We start from the raw sequence: 694 nt of genomic DNA, 5'->3' as shown, positions 1-694 counted from the left end.
TGTTCTGTGAATAGTTTCCAATGGCTTTAGCTTCATCCATTGGCAAATCATCCACATCAGCTTGGCATTCTGAAAAGTGATGGCTTCCCCCACATAACTCACACACAACTTGGGCTTGTTTAGCTTGCCCTGCAATTATCTTTGGCAATGCCTCAACCTGTGCTGTCAACTTGGTGATGGCATCGACCTCTAACACACCAGCTACCTTCTTTGATTGACTCCTCTCAGTTGGCCACTATTGATTGTTTAGAGCCATCTCCTCCAATAGATCATAAGCCTCATTAGCACTCTTCCTCATAAAGGCTCCTCCAGCTGCAGCATCTATTAAAGTTTTTGTGTTTCCTACCAACCCATTGTAAAAGTTGTGGACCAGCATCCACTTCTCTATACCATGGTGAGGGCACTTTCTGATCAGATCTTTAAACCTCTCCCAAGCCTCATGGAGAGATTCATTATCTTGTTGGCAGAAGTTATTAATTTCTCCTCTCAGCTTTGCAGACTTAGCTGGAGGAAAGAACTTTGACAAGAATTTCGTTGCCAGATCATTCCAGGTGGCGATAGAGTTGGGTGGCAAGGAGTTTAGCCAACTCTTGGCTCGCTCTCTAAGAGAGAATGGGAACAGTCTCAGTCGAATAACATCATCACTAACTCCATTAACTTTAAAGGTTTCACAAAGTTCCATGAAGTTAGAGAG

At 43.5% G+C, this 694-nt stretch overlaps 1 non-coding gene across 1 annotated transcript; it reads left to right on the top strand.

The window, feature by feature from the left end:
* Positions 1 to 386: 386 nt before the first annotated feature.
* LOC133036349 (small nucleolar RNA R71) lies at positions 387 to 493 on the top strand. The gene has a single exon (XR_009687006.1). It is a non-coding gene; the product is annotated as a small nucleolar RNA R71 (small nucleolar RNA).
* Positions 494 to 694: the final 201 nt, after the last annotated feature.

Source organism: Cannabis sativa, chromosome 3 (genome assembly GCF_029168945.1).
Source record: "Cannabis sativa cultivar Pink pepper isolate KNU-18-1 chromosome 3, ASM2916894v1, whole genome shotgun sequence".
NCBI classification, from domain to species: Eukaryota; Viridiplantae; Streptophyta; class Magnoliopsida; order Rosales; family Cannabaceae; genus Cannabis; species Cannabis sativa.
This window is presented reverse-complemented; position numbering and strand designations above follow the sequence as displayed.